This window comes from Tenrec ecaudatus, chromosome 14 (assembly GCF_050624435.1).
Source record: "Tenrec ecaudatus isolate mTenEca1 chromosome 14, mTenEca1.hap1, whole genome shotgun sequence".
NCBI classification, from domain to species: domain Eukaryota; kingdom Metazoa; phylum Chordata; class Mammalia; order Afrosoricida; family Tenrecidae; genus Tenrec; species Tenrec ecaudatus.
This window is the reverse complement of record NC_134543.1, coordinates 76,315,250-76,327,560: the sequence shown is the minus strand read 5'-3', so window position 1 is coordinate 76,327,560 and position 12,311 is coordinate 76,315,250.

Sequence of the window (12,311 nt, the reverse complement as noted above, 5' to 3'; positions counted from 1 at the left end):
GGCTTTCTATTCCTGGAAGCAGCTACAGTCTCAGAAACCCACAGGGGGCTTGCTATGAGGCAGCATTGACATGACAGTGAGATACAAGGCACGTACGTAACACATTTCACTTCGTGCAGGAAATAGAGTTATAATCATTGGGCAAATTTGAGTTCACTTCAAAGTCTTTGGTCAACTTCTGAGATTCCAGTTTTCAGAAGGCTATGGCTGACAGTGGGAGCCAAGGTACATTTGTGTGAACTGCACAGGAAAGAAGCCTCTGGTGCTCTCCCTCTCCCCATAACAGGTGGATGTGCGGAAGTGGTTACTAAACGGAGTGCACTGCAGAGACAGGCAGACGAGGTCAAAGGGATCGCTTTGACTTGTACACTTAGAACTGTCCGTTGATCCTCCCCTCGGTTGCATGCTGGACTTGATCTGATTTTCAAAGTTTTCTGTACCTTAGTTTAGTTTTGTTTTTGTTTGTTTTTATTAAGGTGTATCTCAGAGGTGTTGTGCCAGTTAGGGCCACTCTCTTGAAGTTGTGTTATATGTTTTTCTGGTTTTTTGGTCTATGAAACCCAGGATTGATGAAGCTACAGGGGCAGCAAGAACAACAAGGGTTTCGAGGGTGGAGTACAGTGATGGTAAGGGTGGCGGGGAGGAGTCCAGAAAAAGAAAAAAGAAACTGATTGTGATAGCAATTGTACAACACTGTTTGACACGACTAAACTGTGGAATCATATGTTACATATATTAACGCTGAATTAATAATAAATTTTACATTTTTCTTTGGCCAACTTTTTGGTTGAATTATGTATTTTGGTGAAATAAATATTAAAGGTAAATGTGAATCTCAAATTATTCAATCCTTCTTTCTATATTGACATTCCTAGATGCTCTAATCTTAAAATTCAAAGGTTTAAGAGATCATTTCATGTTTCCACTTACCCAACAACTTAGAAAATGTGCTTTGCATTAAATGTCATTGAACCATTACTCCATAAAAGTTTAATCCCATAAACGAAATCTGATGAGCTATTGTTAGATTTTAAATGCTTACCTTCAGCACTTTATATTCAAAATATTCCATTAATAAAATTATGTATCTTAGAATTTTTGTATGTAACAAAAGGGTTGGGATGACTACAATTATATATGTAATGTTCATCCATTTATTCAAGAAGTTTTTTTATAGAGCACGTATTACTCACCATAAACCCAACTACTGCCATGAAGCAGATGCCGATCCATATCGACCCCATAGGTTAGGGTAGCACTGGCCCTGGGAGTTTCCACGTCTGTAACTCATTTACTGGAATAGGAAGAAAGCCCTGTCTTTCTCCTGGGGAGCAGGTGGGGATTTGAACCGGCTGCCCTGGCAGTTGGTAGTCCAACACGTACCCCCTACGCCGCCAGATCTCCTTTTATCCCCTTCCATACTGGCTTTTCAATACACAAATGGAAGTCAAAAAGTATTGCTGCAGGAACATGATGATCTTTACTGAACAAAAATATCAGAATGTGAAATTACTATTCGACAGAACTTCCATCTCAGTCTGGGCACTTCCAAAGGTCTTTCCACCTCTCATCTATTCAGAACTGTCTGCTCTTTTCTGTATACACTATGGCAAAACAGCAGTTTGAGCATCTTCTAGGAACCCAAATCATGTTCCTCCTAAGTGTTCTTTGAGTTTGGGGTACAAAAAGAAGTCTGAAGTGGCAGCATCTGTGTTGTAGAGTGAATGGGGCAAAGCTTCCCAACCAATTCCTTAAAGAATGAGTAGGTGCATTGTAATGGGGGAAAACAATCCTGGTGTAACTTTGCTGGCTTTTTTTGATAGAAGCTGCAGTTTTCTATTTTCTTAAAACTTCTTCGTAATAAGCCTCTGTGGTCTTTCTGTGCCCTTTGTGAAAACTCAGAAAGATTATCCTCTGGAAACTACAAAAGCAGCTGAATTGAACTGGCGCAGCAGAACCCCTGGGAAACTACTGTTTGGAACAAACCTTGCTATCTGACTGGTATGGCAAATCGAAGACTCAGTCTGCACCACGCGTCGACACTTTCGTCTGTTCGGGAAGTTGACGGATGTCCAGGATGAAATCTGTCATCAATCGACATTTCACCTTTTTAGAAACGAGAAAACTACTCAACATCACAGCCGTTTCTGCGGCACTTTTCCTGAGCAGGAAACTAAATTTCACAGCGCATCCTGTTCTCTTAATCGGCCATCACAAAAAATAAGGTTCAAGCAAAACTGCTTTCATGAAAAAATTCACTGAGACCAAAGAGAACCTTCCCAGGTGACGCCACTGTGTCTCGAACTCAGATCTAGTTGCTCAGTGCTCGCCTAGCAGGAAGATGCGTACTACCAAAGCTCTGATCCTCCCCGCATAATTCTGCCTTTTGGGGAGTACTCTCTCATATGCAGGCTTGGTTTATTTATATAGTTTTATATCTATAACTATATCTAGATTTATATATATTTCTATATAGTTTTATATAAAACCAAATGATTGGATGGGTAGCTACATGTACATATAACCAAATCTGTTACTAAAAGTCAATTCTGACTCATAGTGATCGTGTATGACAGAGTAAAGGTGCGCTATGGCGTTTCCGAGGCTAGTCTTTGCAGAAGCAGGTTGTCACATCCTTTCCCTGAGGAGAGGCTGGCCAGTTCACGCTGTCAACATGTTGGTTAGAAGTCACGCACTTAACCACTATTTTGTCACGCACTCAAAGGAACACTGTCTTCCAGTTGATTGCCACTTATTAGCCACCACTTACCAGAGTGCTTCCAAACGTTTGTGGGAAATGGAATTAAAAAATAATGGGATTTTTCCTTGAACGTTTTAAAGAGACACACATACACCCAGACATGTATGTGTGTGTGCATGTTTGCATTTCTAGTTTATAATCTTGTCTATAGTGATATGTTAGACAGGGTTCTCTAGAGAAACAACACCAGGACACTTATGATTTTATATATATTTAGATAGATAACATAAGTAATAAACTGCTAATTATAGAGCAGTACAAATGGCTCAGTGCAACTCACTTCTGTGAGACAGCTAATACACTGGCTGTCCTTCAAGCCTTGAGGGCCACTGGGTACAAGTCAAGAAAGCAGACAGCTGAGTCCTCTGTAGAGAAATTCAGGCTATCTGGCCATGGGCAGCAAACAGCAAGGCAGGTCACCAACAGTCAGCCAGATGACAGAGTCCAACAGTCCCCAGCTCAAGAGATGTACATTCCAATGGTATGACGAACCAGGTCTTGAAGGAACCTCAAATTACAGCAACACAGTCCACGGGTTAGGTGTCCCACAGGTAGTGTAGCTTGCAAACTGAGGCACAGAACAAGCAAGGCAGCCTCACACTGTTCCAATGATTAAAGAGCAAGAGACCAGAAAGGTGAGGCTCACTGAGCCATTTATCTCTCCGCCCTTCAATTAATCCCACGTGTATCCATTGGCCAGGTTGTACAATAAACCTACTCATCACAAGTGATTTTTGAGAACTATTCAGAGTTTGAATCCAAGAACTTTTGGATCTATTTGGGGTGGCCAGGTGATATGGGTAGGTAGCAATTAACTTGCTATAAAATATGTTAAAACTCATGAAACATTTAGATTTTGAAATATTATATGCCACAAGATTATTTTTAATATAAACAAAGTTACACTGATAGGTATCATATTATTTATAGTAAGCCTAATCAGGGAATCTTATTATAAAGCTACCCATAATTTAGTGTACTTAAAGCATCAATGTGGTGCCATTTAACTGCTGACAAACCAATTTTATTGATAGAAATAGCTTGGGTTGAAAGAAAGATCTTGAAAAGTTTACAGCTTTATTTTTTCAAGCACCACACACTAATAAGCAAAAACATATGAATTAGATAAAATACTTCATTAAGTTACTTTTATTGGGTGAGTCAATGTGCTGTGATTACATTTCAGAGACATTTAATTCCCTATCACATTGATGTTTGGTTATATTTTCTCTTCTGGTGATATAGCCATTCAACGTATTTTACTCATATCAAAGCGAAGATATTATGAAGTTAAAAGTAAAGTCATTTTCATCAAAGCTAATCATAAATTTTATTTTCTTAAGTGCTTCCCAAAGTGATCGCATCGCACATCAATAAAGGAGACTCTTAAAAGTACTCTCAGGTCTGGGGTTCCAATTAGCAGGAAGCCCATCCAACGTGGGCGTGTGGCTGTGACGGTGTCGAGGAGCAGAGCAGACAGTGCTCAGATTTGGTTCACAAAGTGTGGGTGACCTCAGGGAAGAGTGATATTTTAGGAAGTTCTATCTGAACATGGGACGTGTAATTGGCCATTCATTACTTTGATGGCCAGCTCTGCGGTGGTTTGCACCCATTGCTATTACTTATGTCAACGTATAAATGCTTCCTTTGAAATTACATAAAAGTTGAATCACTACACAAACTGGTAAATGATAGTTGCTTGCTATCTTGCACACGGGTTCCCTTTTTATTGGTTAAAGACGGTGGGTGGTGGGTGAACATCACAGATGCAAACTGTTTGTTGTGAAGAATGTGTGTTTACAGGTGTGGGATGCCCTAAGGATGGGTAAAACTGACACCCTGCTGCAGGTGCAGGCTTTAATAAACAGGAACTTGTCTTTCCTCTAATCATTTCTCTCCTTTATCAGGCCTTTGGATTATCTCAATTCACATTAAGTATCACTTGTGTATAAAGCATATCCAGGGTACTATATTTATTTAGATATACATGTGACGAGATCTTCTGTGAATAAAGCTCAAAATGCATTCACATGAGAAAATGGAGTGGTTTAATTTAAATATTTTAGGAGTGCTAGAATACTAATAAACATCTGGAAGAACAGATAAAACTAGATAAATGTTTAGCCTTGTTATGAGTAACACACTAGCATACGATTAGGTTTATAATGGTTGTAATTTAACAAAACTGTTGTATGAAATATTTTGTTTAGCATTCATTAAAAACTGTTAATGCACTTGTGTTTTTCGTGGACTAAATTTTTTTGCAGCAGACGCACGTTATTAGTATAATACAAATATGCTAAAAAGCAAACAGTTTGGTGTTAAAATGTTTTAAGTAGGATTGTGAAAAGAAATTTTACACCAATCTTTAATTTTTTTTCATTTTTACAGGAAAATTTTACCACAAATTCCATATTTTAATGATATTATACCAACTCTATTTTTTAAACTCATTTTGTCACTGTTTTGTAACAGAAACACTGTAAATATTATAGATGTGGTAAACTATTATACTTGTTTTCTTATAAATGAAATGATCTGTGCCAACACTGACAAAATGAATTAATGTGTTACTAAGGCAACAGCCACATTACATGCTTTCTCTTTCACAGTAGGCAGCAGAGCATATGGTTTTCTCTTAATGGAACGCTAGCTTCTCATTAACATACCAGTAGCAGTGTCAGAACTTACAAACCAGCATAACAGGGAGATGGAAAAACTTATAAATTAGACCCTTTCAGTACTATTGAGAAGGAAATGACTGATGTTCTAAGGTACAATATTTAGCTAATACTGTGCCCTTTTCTGCACCTTCTTTCCACCCAAAAAAAATCTCCACAAAACTTTATTCTTATAATAAATATAAATATAAATATTGAAGTACAAGTAATTTCTACCCTGCTTCTCACAGTGATTGGCACCATGATTTTGATAACTCTTCTTCAAAATAATATGCTGGTGCCTCTTTGCTCACAGTATGTTTTAAACAGCTGCATTTTCACCATACTGTTTCAATTCAGTGAAACCATTGAAATCAAAAGCTAATGTTGCTGTCTTCCTTAAAGGGGACGCCGGCAGGTAAATCACAAACGAAGAGCAGAAGGAAGCCATGTATCTCAGAGAGGCTAAAGATGGCCAGAGAATTGCTGTTGGCCCAGGGTTTTAGAGTGCTTCACTGCTAACCCAAGAGTTGGCAGTTCAAACCCACCTGTGTACGAAGATGCGGTGGCCCGCTGCCATGAGGATGCTTAGTCTTGAACACTCTAGGGGGCAGATTTATCTACTTCACCCTCCATGATCACTTTGAATTGGAATCTAATCCACAGCAGTGGACTTGGCTTTGGGTTGTTGGCCTAAGGCTCACCTTCCCAGGAACAAGAAGCTCTGGTGGGCCTATACGTTAAACATCGGACTGTTTACTGATACATTGGTGGTTCAAGACCACTCACTGCGCCACAGGAAAACGCAAGACTCTGTTTGCAGAAATAGGTGTCGTCTCAGGAAGCCGAGGGGCAGTGCGACTTTGCGTCGGAACAGCTCACTGGTGTGGGTTTCTCAGCGTGGAGCCACCACACGTTATCCTGGCTAGTGAAGGAGAATAAGAATTATTGAGCCCCCAGATCACTGCATGCGATTTAAACCATAATTATCTGTCTCATAAATAATTATGACGCTTTGAAATTTTCATCCTTTCTCTCTCGGCCTGAGGGTTCAGCTGCACAAGTAGACTGTAATTATGTCACGTCTTCAGGTTTTCACTGGAGAGGAGCCCTGGTGGAGGAGTGGTTACTTGTGGGGCTGCAATCCGTGGGGTCAGCAGTTCAGAACCACAAGCAACTCCGCAGGGGGCAACCTGGGTTTTCTACTCCTGGAAACATCTGCAGTCTCAGAACCCCACAGTAGGTCTCTGTGAGTCAGCATTGACTCCACAGCAGTGAGCTTGGTTTGGGAGGAGAAGGTTTTCACTGGGCAACTTGTTTTTCAGAAGTATATTTATAGGCCCTTCTTTTCAGCTGTCTTGGTCTGGAAGCTCCATTGAAATCCTTCCCCCAAGGGGACCCTGGTGTTCTTTTTAACACTAGCATGATGCTAGCCGTCTAACTTACAGAATCACAGTAAGCTATCAGCCACCACAATACCAACAACTGAGGTGAGGAGTGGTTTGAAAGCAAGCAATTATGTGTCAGGGTTCATTCTTTTGCCATATGTATATTCATGCGCTATAGAAAGGCTGGCTCAATGATAAAGAATACAGGAACAGGATTGGAGGAAGGTCCATTAACAATCTGCAATAAACAGGTGACCCTGTCTTGATATACGTGAAAAGGACTTGATATTACTGAGAAAGGTAAAAATGACAGTCTTCGCCATGGATTGCCAGAAGGACGAACAGCGTGTCTGAGAAGAATAAAATAAGCGTGTAGCCAGAATGGCCAGGATGAAGAGACTGTTTCATGAACTTTGATGTGTTCTCAGGAGGGACCGGTCCCTGAAGAAGGGCATAGTGCATGGATGGTATCGCCGATCAATAAAAAAGAGAGTCGATGAGATTCATTCACATGGTGCCCTGACAGTGGGTTGAAACAGTGAACCATCGCAATGATGGAGCAGGAAACAATGCTTCCTGTGGTGGCTCATAGAGGCCCTAGGAGGCAGACTGACTTGGCACAGCCAAACAACATGTCTTAAGACACACATTTTAAATATAAACCTATGTTCAACGTAAAATCCAAACTCACTGCCATCAAGTTGACTTGGGGTCACAGCACACCTCTACAGGTTTGCTTCCCGAAGACATAAATCTTGATAGGAGCAGAAAGCCTCAACATTCTTCCAAGCTGGTTTCAAACTGCTAACCTCATGGTCAGATGCCTGACTCCTCACACACTAGGGTCACCCGGGCTCCTCAAACCTCTATACAGCTTAGAACTTATAGTTACTTATAGAAAAGTATGACATGCTATATGACCTCATGTTACAGGAATTGCATAAAGCAAGGCAGGTTTTATCATTTTTAAGTTTTCATATGTACTTATAATTAGGTGATTGAGTGCTGAAGTAGTCTATGTAGTCAGAGTGACTGAGGATTAACTGCCAGAGAGTAATTGAATAGTAAGGATTTGGTTATACGTTCAGAACAAGTTAACATCAAGAGAACTACCCTAACTCAATACATTGAATAGAAAAATTTCTCCTAGACATTAAATGATTTACTGGGCTCTTTTTGCCTGGCCAATGAGATGTAACCCTTCAATCTGAAGATCACAATAAATGGTAAAAATATCTTTGGAAAGGTTGAGTTATTAGGAAAATATTAGTAATGCAAATATTAATTGAATATTAACCACTAAATATAAACACATTTTCTACTCACAAAAGCTCTGGGAAAGTATACAGCTTTTTTTAAAAAAAATAGTTTTTCCAAAACAATTTTTGAAAAGTTCAAAATCTTACTGGACTTAGAAGATTGCCAAATGTTAGCAGATTTATGACTTTGATTATTTTTTATGGCTCCTCAGAGATGTATCCAGAAATCAATAGTATAATTACCTGAACAAAAATATATACAAGTAAGAATGTTTGCAGAATTTCCATCAATAATGATTCTTGATATAAACACGATGTTACTACTATAAACCATTTATTTAAGAGTATTTCCATAATTTCTGAATAGCAACCAGATAGCCAGGCGGATGTCCTGTATTAAATTGAAATGACAATGGATCTAGGTTTGTCCATTTGGAGAGCAAACTATTTTTCCCTTCCTTTTATCAGACTCCAAGAGAATTCTTGGATTTACTATTTTCTGCTTTGCATATCCCTCTCTTCTATGCTTAGATAATCTCTCTACAACCCTAACAAAAGTATGTGGAAAGTTACTACCTCTCAGTGTGTTGTTCAACACTACGAAATCCAGACTCTCTCCATACAGGTGTTAAAAGAAGCGTCCACCCTTGTCTAGCATTAAAACTTAAATGATGGTTGTTACCCAGCGAAGACAGTATCGGTATAAAGAGTCACTGATCTGGTCACTATCTCTGGGAGCCTGCCAGAGCTTCTGCATTGGCTCCGTGGTATCTGTGAAGGAAGCCAATTAAGATCACAAGATAGTGACTGGTAATAATAAACGTCTAATGATGTTGCTGACTGAAAAGAGGTAATTAAAATGTGTACACCGATGACCCCAGCTTCTGTCAGCTCGGCGTAGCTGTATGCTGACAATGTCCGTGTTTTGTTTAGGAAAAGGAGTTCGTGTTGTCTGACAATAAAATAAGCGATTTAATAATATAGAATGAGATGCCTCTGATAGGCATCCATGATCGAATTCAATGGGACTGCTATTTCTAGACCAGTCAACATGCTGTTACCTGGGTTACATCTTCCTCCTGCCTTCTCCTTCCACCGCATCCCCACAACCCTCCCAGCCCCAGCCAAGACAGGGCCTTTTGGTGGTGGTTGTGTTTCACTAGGACTGTGTCTTATCTTCTACAGGTGCTTCTTAAAATCAAAGACCGTGTTTTGAAAAGAAAGGCAATTAATTAGATAGCAAAAGAAGCCTGTCCGCTTGTCACTAGATCTGGTCATGGACATAAGTGCTTCACACTTGTTCCACTCCCCAGCCCTGCCGCCCAAAGCTTTCCTGTGCACCTGCTCTGCTAAACTCATCAATTTTCCTGAGCCAGTTAAGTTCCTCTAAGCCTGTCCGCTGAAAGGTGGTGATAGCTCTGGAGAAAAAGAAGAAAGAGAAACAGAATGCTGCTGGGGCCTTTATCTTGATCACTCTGTTTGTTTTCCCGCATTGATGTCTGAGCTGAAACAAAGAGGATTTAATCATGTTAAACAAAAGCCTGTTGGTACCCAGAGGAAACTCATTTAACTCTCCTCCAGTCTTAGAGTTTCAGGTTTCTTGTCTTCCTCTTTCTTTGGCTGATCCACCAGGCTGAGTTTCTTACCTGGGGCTTAAAATTGCGGGGTGTGAAACTCTTCTTTTGTTTTGACAGGTGCTCTTTGCTAAACATCAGAGCCTTGGCGGTGATAATACACAGAAGGGGGACCCCCCCCCAGAGATGTTAATGACGATAGTTACCCAACTTCTGCCTGAAGTGCATTTTATTCACTCCTCTCCTTGGAGTTCTGTAGAAAAAGTTGGGCCGAAGGGAAGTGAATATCAAAAGATGGCTTTCGGAGAAGACCCATGAGCCTCCCTGTCTTGGCATCTCAAAAAAGGAAGGAAAGGTGAAGAAAGCCACTCCTTCTCAAGAAAACCGCTCCTTCCTTCAGGAAGTTCTCTGGCGGTGCTGGCAGCTGGAACTCGTTTCTGGCTAAGGAGAGATTCGCAGCTGGCTGAGATGACTTGACTTGGGCCCAGGAAGTCCTCAGACAAGGCCATCACTCTCGATCCTCCATCAGAGTCATGCGCACACACGGGAGAACCTGAACTGACAAGCACCCCCCACCCCCAAACCCAAAAACCCAACCAAAGAAACCGTCTTTCTGGAGAGAGTGAAATTACAAAGCCCCCTGGAAGCCATGAGCGGTCCCTTTGCTGACGAAGCCTTTCCAGTGATTTTCAGGGGACCTCGTGGCCTTTCCTCCACCTCTCCCTGCTGTGGCCTTCCTCTCCCTGCTGCCCACTCCTCCTAAAACTCTTCCTCCCTGGACATCACTCTCCTGAGCAGGGGTCATGTGCTCCTTTCGTAGACCCCGAGCCTTGCTCTGTGCTGCGGAGACTCAGCCACCTTCCCACGTAGCAAGCGGGTACCCATTTTTTTTAGCTTGGCCGCAGCAAGAGAGCTCTGGGTTCCAAAAGGAAAGAAAGAAGAACCGCGGGGGGTGGAGGGGTTTTCTTGCTTTATAAAATCCCAGGCTTTTCATCTTTATTCCGATCGTTCCAACAGCAACGATGGTGAAGATGGCACAATGGCGTTTGGTTCTGTTGTGCATGGGTCGCTGAGTCTGATCGGACTCCATGGTCCCTCCTGACAACCATGACAGACACTTGTCCCAGCAACTCAGCACCTTAGAACGTTCTCGCAAACTGATTCGAGAAATAGCATGAATATAGTGGTTAAAGTAGGCTTAGACCAGTGAGCGAATTTGGGGGAGGGGCGGTGAGGGGGCACTGAATCACCAGTTGGTGCTGCATAGTCCCTGCCTTTCACACAGGTACACCTGGGCACTGAAGTCACAGCGATGGTCTCAGCTTTCAATGAATTCAGCCTCTCGAAGGGTGCTCGGTGGAGGCTGTGTTCCTTATGCTAGCCATCATTCTTCACACTGAATGGCTTCCTCCAGGCAGGCGGCACTCCACCGAGCTCAGTTTGCTTCATCACATTTGAGGGCCTTCCAAAAATTCACTCCATTTTTTCCTCAAACTTTGTGGTGCACCCTCACGTGTCATCTTTGAGACACTCCCTGCATGGATTTCCCAAAGATTTGGCAGAAATGGAGTTCTTTCTTAACATGAAAGGGCTTTGTTCATTAAGTTGCTTCAGTAGGCACATTTCTTCCCATGCCTTTCTAATCTCAGCAATTAACTTGGCTTCCTACTTATTTTTCTCTTTTCCTTGGAGGTCTTCAAGAGGATGGGACGATACACTTAATTTCGGCCACTCCCTTGACCAAACCCACAAGGAAAACCACAAAGAAGCTGCAGTTCTTGCCCGATCCCGTGGGTTTTCACGTCTTGGCCACTTGTTGAGTTATCTGTGCAAACCTGTCCGACACAAGCACCTTCCCTGTCGTTCGGCTCTTCAGCAAGGGTGCAAGGAACGAGTTTATTGTTGAACTGGTGTCTATAGAATGGAAGAATTATTTCATTGGAGATTGAGGCAAGTAAAGAAGGTTAGCAAAACAAAACCAATGGCTTGTGTCTTTTCCTCTTTTCAGAGACAATGAAATGAAAGAGAAACCAGACATGTACTTGCTTCCCTGACTCGATTACAGCCAGCTCCCAGCTTACAAAAGAGAGGAATTCTTAAGTGCATGGTTAAGTCTAAGTAAGTCTTGAAGTTCGATGTATACGTAAGTTGAAATGATGCGGAGGGTTCCTATTAGCCTGGCTTTCATTCTACAAAGGAGCCCCAGTGACCTAGTGGGCTATGCATTGAGCTGCTAATTTCAAGGGCAGCCATTGGGAACCACCAGTCACTTCTCAGGAAAAAGGTGAGGCAGGTCTGCTCCCTCCCCCCAATTTAAAGTTATTCAGAAACCCCAAGGGGCAGTTCTGCTCTGACCCAGCTGGTCTCTAGGAGTCAGAATGGACTCCTGGGCAGTGGGTTTGGTTTGGGTTGTAGTTCAAGAACAGCCTGAAAGTCTTTTCAATGACTTAAAACTTGCACATGCAGCAAATGATGGTGACTTTAATAACGGATTTTTTTGCAAACAGGGTTTATTCCATCATTTCAAAGTGAGGGTCAATGTATATAACAGTAAAGAGCTAGGAGGAACTTAAGTGTCAGTCTGTCTGGATGTTGTTATAGCACAAGGACTACCTCTACCTAGAATTAAGCAAAGGGATTACAAAACGAAGAAGAGATAAATCTGACTC